The sequence below is a fragment of the Micropterus salmoides genome, unplaced genomic scaffold (assembly GCF_014851395.1).
Source record: "Micropterus salmoides isolate LMB-PRFRI ecotype aquatic unplaced genomic scaffold, ASM1485139v1 Ms_hic_scaffold_4, whole genome shotgun sequence".
Classification (NCBI taxonomy): Eukaryota; Metazoa; Chordata; class Actinopteri; order Centrarchiformes; family Centrarchidae; genus Micropterus; species Micropterus salmoides.
In genome coordinates, this window is record NW_024043372.1 from 7,464,689 (window position 1) to 7,476,838 (window position 12,150).

The window sequence follows — 12,150 nt, forward strand, 5'->3', positions numbered from 1 at the left end:
ACACTAGAAATAACTGTGATGTGAAGCACCTCACTGATCCTCAGTGTTGCCTGAGGGATTTACCTAATCTAGCCATATATCACACCAAAGCTTTATCTCACCTGTGTGACTGTGAGAGCTATTTATCTGTACTTACGCTATGGTTCCTGTTACCCGTGTGTGTGTGTGTGTATTAGGGATGTGCATCTCTATCACTGAGGCTGGTGCAATATGCAACTTGATGCATTGCCAACGATCAGATACATGTGAAGCAACTACCAATGCAGTTTGACTTAATCTTATTCAACACAATGTGATTCAATGTGATATGACATGAGGCAAAATAATGAGCATAAGCTATGCAATTCAATATGGTAAAGAGTTTGATTTTATTTGATTGTATTAATCATAAATTAACTAAATCATAAATTAATTCACATATTTGTTTCTTTAGTACTGCAACTCTGTAAGCATCTTATTTATAGTTTGTTTTTGACCCCCTGTCCCCCCCAAAAAATTAACTTTTCATAACAACAGTGAGTCAAATGTGGACAAAAGGTGACTTTTTTGAGCTTTGTAGCTAGTTTTAGCTCATTGTTTAGCTGTCCTGTTTCGATTCACTTTCACTGCTCTCATAGTGTCATTTTTAGCTGCACAAGGCAGATTTTTCTCAGTAAAAAGCTCTAAAAATCAACTGTACACTACCTGCGCTGCACCAAACAACAAATAGACACAGTTAGTGACTAGCTGGTGAACATACTGGAACATTTAGCAGCTAAAGAGCAAGATATTTCCCAAGAGCAAGATACAAGACCAAAGATAAAACTAAAAGAGAGTGAATATTGGACTCCAAATGAATGATAATGTTGCTCTGTGACTGATGGATGTGTCAAACTTGTCTAATAAGTTCAGTGTCAATCAACTTAAGTGCGTAAGATTTAGTGGCATCTAGCAGTGAGGTTGCAACCAACTGCACCCCCCCCCCATTTCATAGCTACGGTGGGTGACACAGGACAAAAGATGTCATCATCTGAGACAGCAGAGAGTAGCCAGTCAAGAAATGAGGTTTCTTTAGTTAGATATATTACAGTTTTTCTTGATTGCTTAGACACATTTCTTGAAATTATGCCTCCTTTTCTCAAAACTCTCAATAACGTCTCACCCAATTCTCCAAATTCTTATTTTCAGGTCAAAATGAAGCTCTCCACTTAAAACCATTGAATTTTGCTGAAAAACCAAACTTTGCCCTCAGCCATGACACACAAGACCTCAAAAACACACAAGCACTACAACAGTCTTACACACTGTGAGATAAATTCAAAACAATACTACAAAAACTGGTTATGAGTAATGTTGCTTGTGATTCTTCACCTCAAAAACCTTTTCACATGATGAACACAACAAAAGAAACAACAAATGTACATTTGCACATTTTCATTCCTTAGTGTACTATACAGTACAACACACCAAACAACAAAAAAATCATTCTGCCCCAGCATCCCGTCTTTGGTCTGCGACAAGCCAGAGGATCTTGTCCTCCACCTCCTCCTCCTGTTCCTCTCCCTTCTGCTCTTCTCCTCCTCTCAGGTGTCCTCAACCTCTTCCTTCACATTACATTTACTCATTTGGCAGACAAAAGTGACTTAAATTTGAGGAACAAGCGTCAACAAAGTATCAGTACAGCAAGAGATCTACAAAAATACAATACATACTAGTATGAGCTAATAGCACATATGGCATCAATGGGATAAACACCCAGGAAAAGAAGAGTTAACAAAATAGTGCAATCAATACAAGAGAATTGTAAGGAGATAAATGAAGAAGAGCACAGGAAGTGCATGTTAGAAGTTAGGAGTTATAAGAGAAAGTGTTCTTCGAAGAGATGAGTTTTCAAGAGCTTCTTGAAGTTAGAGAGGGACACCCCTGCTCTGATGCCATGTGGTAGCTTGTTCCACCATTGTGGTTTTACACATCTCTCTGGATCCATTGTTCCAAAACTGAACTGACTCGGGCCCTTTTATCTATTGAAGGTTCTTGTTGGTGTGTGATCAGTTTTGACTCCTTGTGTTTTTCCACCTGTGCAGTTGTGTGCTCATGGGGCTCAAGCTTTGCTCACTTAAGTGAACAATAATGAATGTTAGTGCTTTCTAAATGACCACATGGTGTAGGCAAGGAGAAATTAAGGGATTTGTGTGTAGAGTTTAGGGAAATGGGTGTGCTTTTTGAAAAATTTAGTTGTGGTTTTGAAATTGTAGTTCAAAAGCCTGGTTATAGTGTTTAAGCAATTGAGAAAAACTGTAAGAAGTTATATTTACTTAATTGTTGGGGTTTTCAACATATGGTTCAGGTTCAGTTATTAGCTGAATATCAAATATTAATAAAACTATTAATATCCAAAATTATTAGTTATAATTAATACGGGGCACCACCGTGGGATCAGGGACCAATAACCAAATATGATCAGTCTAAAAGCAGGTTTGTCCACCTACAGATGGAAAACAGAAGGGTGAATCACTAGCAATCACAATAGCAAGTAAATCACTATTAACCATTTAAAATGAACCAAGTAAAATGAAATAAAGCCAAGAAACAAATTATCCAAAAACAATCCAACAAGTGTGTGTGTGGAGGTGAGTGTGTGTGAGTGATAAAGGAGGGAGAGAGACTAAGACAGGGGGGTGGATCCGACCACGTGGGTAGTCGCAGATCTGGTTCAAAATGGACTTGAGGCCAGCTGATTTTGGAATCAAGATGGCGGTTCAAACCATGTGATTTCAAGATCAATATAGCGGAAAAGCACTCTCCCCTGAACTAAAAGATTGGAGACACTCTGATGCTAGCCTGCTGTGGGTCACAGGTCTGGTTAGCTTCAGAGATCACGTGGTGTGTGCATGTGGGGTTAGTAAGCAGGAAGAGAAGAGAAAAGCACAGAGAAAGCTATATATACACACACACACACCACAGTCTATCAGTATCACCAGCAGTGAATTCATTCAGCAGCGGTTGCTGGCTTTGGATTAGATAGAATGGGAAATTGTATCTGTTCTCAGAACAGAAGCAAACACCAAAAATCCTAATTACTGTTGCAAACACTCAGCTACAACTTTATCAATGAGAGGGATGGTAGTGAACTTGCATTCAGCAACCTGTTCCTTGGCTTGATTAAAAATACTGATACGTTTCACACAGTAATAGGAACAAAGCAGTTGTAGCCCAGCGGGTGGTACTGGACACAAACAACGTGCGTAGCATGGAAAACACAGCAATTAAACAAGACACGGCGTTCTTTAAATATCCCTTTGAGTTTTTAAACAGAAATTCACCACATGAAGCTTGTACAAGTTATAATAACAAAGTTATAGAACTATCTGCTGCCAAGGCCAGCACACAGTAAATACAGTTTAGCAGTTTTATTATTTACTTCAGAGATGAGCAGTGACCAAAACAACCACCAAAACACTCAGGTATAGAAAAGACAAAACTCTAAACTAGGCTTCTAATTCCAAAAACAGGAGTAAATGGTGAAAACAAAAAGGGCTTCTCACTCCTATTCACTGCTAGCAGCTGGCACAACTACAACACAGAAATTGCGTCTCCTATCACCGCTTGCACAGTTGTGGAAAGACAAGGTTTGTTTTACCTCCTTACAGTCCCGTGAAGAACTGGGAACGGAAGAGAGGGTTTGGAGGTGTTTGGTTTTATACCTGCCTCCACAAAATGGCTGTATTTCCTGGGATTACTCCACCCCCTGAAAGCTTCAGCCAATACAAACCTTTGGTTTGGTTTTAAAAGTACAGGTTCACAGGTAGATGTGGATTAACTGACCAGGGATCGTCTGGGCTCTTCAATGTTCTCTGACCCCCTTTGTATAGACAAGCCGCATGGCCATGCTTTGGGGAATTCAGCAGGCCGGGGTCAGGCCTGTAGGATGTCACAAGGCCCATTATTTATTCCACCAGACTGTGAGGCCCAACATAATTATTCAGTAAAACCATGTTATTGGCCACTGACAGATAACATTGAAAATATAAGCCGTGTGACATTGTCACTGTTACTGCACCACAGTCTATTAAAAAACACATAAAAGATAAAGTTGGCAAAAGCATTTTAAACCATTAATTCTCTCTGTGATTATGTATCATCGCCAAAACTGCCTGGCAGCAATAATATCTGGCCTGCGGCCAAATTATGGTGCTTTGATAGTGGCAAAAATTAAATACTTTGATAGCGGTGCTGAAATAGATCTCAGTCATGACAGCAACAGTTACTCACATAATCACTTACTCTTTAGTGGTTTTGCCTGCAAAATAAAAGCGCAAAAACGTTTTTTGTAGTAATGCTTTATATCGAGTTGAATTGAGAGCTTTTATTTTGAAAAATTCTGAACAATATTAAAAAGAGTCTGGAGCCTGCTTGACTACCTCTGAAAGAGCCATCAGATAATGTGATCCCCCTAAATGTCCTCTGCCTGGAGATACTGGGGAATGAAAAGGCGCCCGTAGGTTGATGGATGCTGATCAATAGCCGGAACACACACACTGCAGCACATGCTTTTTTGTGAGCATGTGAAATAGTCGCTTCATAATGAATTTGTTGAAGAGGGAAAAAAATATTCTCCCAATGTGGGATTCAACTCACAACCTTCTGGCTGAGTCTTGTGCTTTACCAACTAAGCTAACCAAATACCATAACACGCAGTTTAAAGAGTTTTATTATGCTCATTTTCAGGTTTATAATCTTATTTAGGGGTTGTACCAGAACAGGTTTACATGGTTTAATTTAAAAAAAACACCATATTTTTGGTCATACTGCACATTATTGCAGCTCCTCTTTGAAGACTTTGTTTTAGCTTTGGAGTGAGACATCTTGTCTCTAAATGATCTTTGTTGGGAGCTGCACATGCGCAGTTCCTAGTTAAGGACTAGGGGAGAGCCGGGACGATTGAAACGCGGGACGAATGAAACACAGCGATTTTCTCGGAGCCCATACAAGTATGTTATGCCAAACTACCTCAGCACATACAGTCCACAGTACTTAACAGAACAGGGAAAAATCAGGTGGATACGTCACACTTTCACGGAGTTATACGAAAGAAGCTGTTTTCAATCACAGAAAGTAAATTCACTCAAGCAAACTTTTTTTTTTTGAATGACGAGTTGTGTTTATTGTTCCATGTGCCATGGTCATGATCACATAAAAGATTAGTTAGTAGTTTAACAAATCCTGAAGTTTTAAATGTCAAAGTTTTACAGTTTAGAAGCTAGTGAAGTTTAAACGTCAAGAGTCACTGTCGGGACGATTGACGTTGTTTCATTCGTCCCGAACACGCAGCCATTCTACCTTATTTAGATACGGCGGGAGGGGGGCAGAGCCCACTAGGCTGCAGGCTGGACCACCAGGATGCTCACAGCCAAATAACAGGATCTTCACAGTAGACCAGGAAAACAGGCTGCAGATGTACGTAAAAAGGGCAGCCGATATCTGATCCAAATGTGCATTAACTGTTAGATTTTCTAGTTAGCTATAGCGAAGTTGTATTTATACTATTTTTTATTAAGAAAAAGGACATAATGAGTTTGCAATTACATATTAAGAAGGGTAGTTTCAAGCTTTCTAAATAAAAACAAGAATAACTTAAACTATTTAAATGTATGTACGTTGTGTTTCTTCCGTCCCACCCCTGTGTTTCATCCGTCCCGCACAGTAGGGACGAATGAAACAATGCGCACCTTTCCTTCAAAGTGATATTATACTGAAGTTGTTCCACATTTTAGTTGTGAGTTGTTGATGACAACAACAAATGATTTCTGTCTGTAACGTTATATTTTAAAATGACGTATATCTGAAAAGTGTTTCATTGGTCCCGGCTCTCCCCGACTAGCAAATCAGAAGCAGAGAAGGGCGGGCCAATGAGAAGCCAGTAAACACGGCTTTGGAGACTAGAGCAAGAGTTTCAGAGTGGTAAGTTATTAATCTGTAACTAATGTATTTTCCATCCATAAAGTTTTAACTGAGCTCTGTCTCTACATCACAGTAACAACTTTATGTCCATTGACTGCTTGGAGGGTAGCTAGTGTTTGGAAGGGAGAGGAGAGGGGTGCTGCAGCTCAGTGCTTTTCCACCGGTGTTTTTAAAGTTGTGTTGGACTAGCTGCTTTGCAAGCATTATATAAGGGCATTTAGCTTTCATCCCTGTGACCTCACGGGGATGAAAGGGAAGCGGCTAAACTACAAATGAGCTGTTTTCATTCAGTTCAGAGCAGAGCTTTCTGTGGGAGATGAGAACTCTCTTTGGGCTGGACTTTGGGCTTTTTCAATTTGCAAACCTATTACATGCATAAAAAAAGGTGTATATAACTCACTAAAGGAGAGGGGAAAAGCTAAAAAGCACAATACCACCTCTTTAAAAATTATGTACAATAATCTCACAATCCCACCATCTAATGGATAAAAAAAATTGCTCTGATGCAATACTTATTTGCCAACACCTGCTGTTTATTACAGCTTTTCACAATTAGACGCAAAAAGACACATTTCTTGAAACCTTCATCCATTTTCTCGAAACACAAAACCTAATCTTTAAACTACATTCACTAAACCCTGATCACTCTTCTGGCAAAATCAAACAATCGCCTCAAAACATAAACACAGCCAGTCAATATGTAAAACACTACAGAGCATTATTTAGACACTGCATCAAAAAATTGAGAACACAGCGTCAGAGATTTTCCCTAGTAGATGAATTTTGCTCATAGACCTTCCACCACCGGGCAGAGAAACATTCCTCTATTGGACTGAAGTAAGGGCTGTATGCAGGGGTGGACTGGCCATTGTGGCGTTCGGGGGCAATCCCGATCGGCTGGTCCATTTCAGGCTGAACCGGCCAGGGGTCAGGAGTTTTTATTTTTTCTTTTCTTTCTTCTTTTTCTGTTTTACTTTATGATCCGCGACTGCCCTGCCGGCCAGTCCGCTACAGCGAACGCTGTCTGTGTGTCTGACTGGGCCAAACCAATACTTTCAATATGGAGGGGGTGCACGAGCGGCCCCTCCCAACTTGGACCGATCTTCATTTTAACGAAATCTGATTGGCTCAACAGGGCCGATCAAAGAAGTTTACTTTCCATTTGGAGCTTAATCTACAAACGTTTTGTCGGGGCTGAAGTCAGCGCTGGGTTGTCTGATAGGCTCAACAGAGACGGTAACAAATAAGAATTAAGATTAAAAAATGTTGGCAAAAGAGGCAGCTAAATGAGCCAAATTAACCGAGGAATCTCTGTATTTCTTTATGTATATTAGCTGTGGAGGTGATGCACAGGGACAGGGTGATGATGACCCCAGTCATGTTGATGAGGAGGGAGAGAAGGGACAGGAGGAGCGGCAGGAGGAGGAGGAGAAGGAGCACAGGGAAGAGAGGCAGCAGGAGGAGAAGGTAAATGAAACCAGACAAAACAGTGAAAGGTGCAGGGCAGTGTGTTTTTAGAATTAGAGAATGGATTATTGTCATATTTATTACTGATGTTCTTCTCTGTATATGTAACTGTACAATCAGTAAAAGCAGAGGGTCCAGCACAGGGGAAGCTGAGCCAGGGAGAGGCCTACTCAGAGATAAAGATGAGGGATTTGATTTTTATGCACACACATACACACTGCTCTATTTTATGGGAATGTATTGTAGTTTTTGAGTATATTTAAAGAGTTGGTATTATGATCATTTTTAAGTTCAAAATCCTATTTAGGGGTTGTACCAGAACAGGTTTACATGGTTTAATTTACAAAAAACGTCATAATTCTTGTTATACTGCACATTGCTGCAGCTCCTCTTTCACCCTGTGTTGAAGGTTTTAGCTATGGAGTGATACGTCTTGTCTCTAAATGATCTTTGTTGGGAGTTTGCACATGCGCAGTTCCTAGTTAAGGACTACCAGTCCATCAGAAGCAGAGAAGGGCAGGTCAGCGGAAGGCCGGTAAACAGCTTCGATTCAGCTGTAGGCTACATGTTGCCGACCAGGTTGGCAATTTGGACTGGAGCAAGAGTTTCAGAGTGGTGAGTTATTAATCTGTAACAAAAGTATCTTTCATCCATAAAGTTTTAACTGAGCTCTGTCTCTACATCACAGGAACAACTTTATCTCCATTGACTGCTTGGAGGGTAGCTAGTGTTTGGAAGGGAGAGGAGAGGTGTGTGCTGCAGCTCAGTGCTTTTCCACTGGTGTTTTTGAGGGTGTGTCGGACTAGTCGCTCAGCGAGCATTATGACACCTATTTTCATTGTGACGTCAATAGAAAGGGAAGTAAAGGCTGGACTACAAACGAGCTGTTTTCAGGCAATTCGGAGCAGTTTCTTGGCAGATGGGAACTCCCTTTGGGCTGGACTTTGGGCTTTTTCACTTTGCAAACCTAGTACATGCACAAACAGATATATAACTCAATAAAGGAGAGGGAAAAAGCCAAAAACCATAATACCATTTCAGTATTCAGTAGTATTTTAGCCCTCTGACTGACTCAGGCTTGCCTGACCTGGTCTTGTTCAGTGCAGAGCTGCCTTGCTTAGACAAACTGAAGAGGCAGTGTCATCCTGAAGTTTCTTGAAGGTCTTCAGCATAATCTGATTCGCTGTATACAACAAATTGTATTAAATATGTATTAAAGTAACTGCAAAAAATATTTATGCCGCCCCCAAAAGGGCGCTCGCATAAAAGGCCTCTCTGTCTCAAAGTCCCGAGCTGAGTTTCAGTCCCAGTACATCCCTGGCTGTATGGTTGAAGGTAAATATTAATGAATCACTGGTTGCTAGTTAATGTTGAACAACTTGCTTAGTGGGACACCACAGTGAAAGCTGACATTGTACCATAGACAGGATGTACTGCCGGCTGATGATCCAGCTGCTCACACTCAAACACAAAATTTCAAAGACCACCTAGAAAAGGAAGACAATGTTCAGTGTTATATGGCCTCAAGGTAGAATGACAGTAGAGAACCTGTCCCTTACTTATAGCTTGGTTAAAGGGTGAAATTGCCACTACGCTGGACAGGGACTTGACCACATATTGGTTTGATCACATCATTGACCTGTTGCAGCCAGAACAGTCTGGAGCTCAACGCTCTGAAGACAGTGGAGATGGTCATGAACTTCAAAAAGTGCCCTGCCTCATCCTTCCCCATCATCCTGTGTGACTCCCCAGTCACCACCGTGGACTCCTTCCGCTTCCTGGGCACCATCATCTCCCAGGACCTCAAGTGGGAACTGAACATCACTTCCATCATCAAAAAGGCCCAGCAGAGGATGTACTTCTTGCGCCAGCTGAAGAAGTTCAGCCTGCCAAAGACAATGATGGTCTATCCTCTCTTCCTCCATCACCATCTGGTACGCTGCTGCCACCGCCAGGGACAAGGGCAGGCTGCAGCGTATCATTCGCAGAGAAGGCGATTGGCTGCAATCTTCCATCTCTTCAGGACCGGTACACCTCCATGACTCTGAGGCGAGCAGGAAAGATTGCAGCTGACCCCTCCCACCGTGGACACAAACTATTTCAGTCACTCCCCTCTGGCAGGAGGTTGTGGTCCATCAGGACCCAAAACCTCTCACCACAAAAAACAGCTTCTACCCTTCTGCAGCTAGCTTCATTTACAAGGCCCACACCATTGTACATACCCGGTATATTGCACATATTTGTTGTTTGTTGTTAATCGTTATTCTTCTATTTTTCATATTTTTGTCAATCTATCCCATATTTATATATTTCTACATTTATTTATGTCAACTGTATATTTGTCTATGTGTAGCACCTTATCTTCAAAACAAATTCCTTGTACGTGTAAAAACTACTTGGCAATAAAAGCTTTTCTGATTCTGATTATAGAAGCAAGTGTGCAGAATTATGAGTTGTGTGTAAAGATGACAGCTTTGTTGTGTTGCCGCGTGTATTTACCATTTTGCAATACCATGTGAGTGAGAATGTATTTAGAGTTTTGCAAAAAAAGTGGATGAGATTTGCAAAAAGTGTCTTAACTACCTGAACTTGTTTAAGGTTTGCCAAAAGAGTGACTGATTCGACAAATGTATTTAGGACATTGAGCATTTGGTTCAGAGAATGGCGCAACATGGCAACATCCATGTTAGGTGGACCCGCGATTATGTGCTCATTCTAAGGTAATAAAACCATAACAGTTTATTATGTAAGGTCTTCATATACCACTGAAAACATAGTTATGTATATTATATTGCATTTCCGTCAATAGACCCTCAGAAATATTACACACTGAACCTTGAAAAGGTGATGAAATTGCAGGTTTAACCTTCTGTAGACATGAGTTAACATGATCTTTACCATAATCCACATGCTTAACGTAACATAAAAAACAAACCCACATCCTACCCACTGGGCACTCTAGTTTTGTCCTACCATAATGACATACATTTTAGGTTGTAGGAATAGGCCCACAATATTTCTGCCATTTACACTGACACTTAGGTGCACTAGCCTTGGAATTTAAAAACCTACCATTGTAACTTAATTCAACATTTTGTGGCTCCAGAGGGGGCTGCTCAAAGTCTGATAAAGTGATGAAACTTGAGTCAGACTCAGTTGGGGCTGCAGTAGTTTGAAAATTAAAAAAACAACAACTGAGGTATGGAGTTGAAAAGAAGTTAGCTTAACAGACCTCTGTAGCCATCTCATCATCTCCGTTTGAGGCTAGTGGCAACTGGTATAACACACTCATATCTCCAATAAATTATTGGTGGGGGAGTTGCATTGTGAGTAATGTAGGCAGTGGCATTTGACAAGGAAAAAGACTGGGTATAACTTTTCCTTTAACTTACTGTATTTGGGCCGTTACCGCAGCTGCCATTACCACAGCCTAAACCTTCCTATAATCCTAAACTTCTGTCCAAATAATTTCCTTTGTCATTCTGTCCTTGAGAGGACATTTAAAGAAATACCAGCTCACATGGTCTCTTTCAATGCCTGTATCATACATACTATGATCACTGTAGAAACAGAAGAACATAGTCCTGATGCCTTTCCATTGTTAATTATTGCTGAACCTTTGTCATGAACTCTTAACTTCTAAGCCGCAAAAGCATGAATGTGAACTCTCCTGCTCTGTAGCGTTTTTCCCAAGTCAACCCATTAAGTTGTTTACCTCATCTAGCCTTGACTCAGCCCACAAATAGCTGGGTCGCTGCGGTTAGAAAATAGGTTACATATAATTTTTCTGGATATTGTGATGCCTTTGCTTATACAGTTGTTTAATTAAGTGTTTCGGGACTATATCACTGTACAATGGTTTTTGTCGTCCTATTGAAATAAGTAAGAGGGGTCCACCGTTCCTTGATCCTCATTAGCACAGTCCACAGAGAATCCCCTTCAGTATGTTCGGTGGAGGGTTTTAGTTTCAAACAAGTTACATCCATGTTTTAAAGTATGTAAATAGTCCAAAGCCCATAAAAAAACACTAACACCTGCTTGCATTTAGCTTTGTCTTTAGTGTAAAGGGGTACAATCAATCAACATTCACTCCTGGGTATTTATCATCCCCAGCTCCAATCGGCAGAGATGTAAACATGACACACGAGTAGACACGCTAATTTTCGCCCCTTTTCCCGACACTCTCGTTCATCTGTTTTTTCTCTGCAGATGTCTATAAATGTCTCATCTATAATGTTTATAGTATTAGCATCTATAAGCTGTGACTCTATCCATGCTGTGATGTCTTTCAGAGCACACAAACACCGTAAACGCACCTGGCACCTGCCCAGCACGGAGCTATTAACCCGAAACACTGTGGCTGCATCTTGTTTTTACATCTATGTATACGGGTTTCACACAGCAGCCAATCCGCCCTCACGCTTAAGCCCTGAACCTTCACTGACCCAGTTGACATAACCTGGTAAGGGCTTGAGTGCGAGATGAGAAAGAGGCTGCAAGGGCAGGAAATAGTATAATGGAACAGCACTTTGCAAAATATCATGTTCCCTTGACAACTTCAAAACATGGTATGTACAGGGCCAAGGCACTGAAGGGATAGACTATCGGATTTGAACATATTAGAGACTCTTGCCTTACAGAGTGAACCAGAGGTAATTTTCAAATAATCAGTGTACTTTTGTTTGCATCAAAACAGCAACATTCACTTAAATGTACACGTCTTTTTTCTTGTAGTTGCTCCTT

The 12,150-nt window shown here is 40.8% G+C and overlaps 1 protein-coding gene across 2 annotated transcripts in view; it reads left to right on the forward strand.

Annotated features, from left to right (window-relative positions):
• The window catches only part of grip2b (glutamate receptor interacting protein 2b), a 330,218-nt gene that overhangs the window by 275,149 nt on the left and 42,919 nt on the right, over window positions 1-12,150 (forward strand). The window lies entirely within an intron of this gene.